Genomic DNA, 688 nt, shown 5'->3' on the forward strand with positions numbered 1-688 from the left:
ATATAGATTTCACATAATTCCCTGTTTAATGCTATACACCCCAACCTTCATCTGCGCCTTTCTCTGACTTTGAGACTTTGCTTTAATTTACGTAGGAAATGTTTAATGCTATACACCCCAACCTTCATCTGCGCCTTTCTCTGACTTTGAGACTTTGCTTTAATTTACGTAGGAAAATGCTATAAACCCCAACCTTCATCTGCGCCTTTCTCTAACTTTGAGACTTTGCTTTAATTTACGTAGGAAAAAAAAAATTTCCAAAATAAATACAAAAATTAAAGAAAATAAACTTTACATCTGTAGGATGAGGAATGAAGAGGCAGCCTACTTGGGATTTCACTTCGGGGGTTAAAAACGAAATGGGGGAAAGGGCAGAAAGTACACTGAAATGATTTTCCCTTTCATCTAGAAAGCCTTCCTTGTCTGATTATCTTGGGCTGTCAGTATTTAAAAGGGAGGCACTGGAAAGTGGATTGTGTATGAGGAGTTTGTCAACAAATAGATTTCCTGTCCCTAGAGAGTGTGACCTGGCCTTTTCTTGGATAATGCCCGGATGTCAGTATTTGGATTTCTTTTCTCAGGAACCACATGGTTTCTTCAGAGAATAATCTTCAGATTGACTCTGTGTGTGTGGGCATGGGCGCGTGTTGGAAGGGGGTGGGGGGAGTATCCTTTGGTTCCTGATTTA

The sequence above is a fragment of the Myotis davidii genome, unplaced genomic scaffold (genome assembly GCF_000327345.1).
Source record: "Myotis davidii unplaced genomic scaffold, ASM32734v1 scaffold89, whole genome shotgun sequence".
Classification (NCBI taxonomy): domain Eukaryota; kingdom Metazoa; phylum Chordata; class Mammalia; order Chiroptera; family Vespertilionidae; genus Myotis; species Myotis davidii.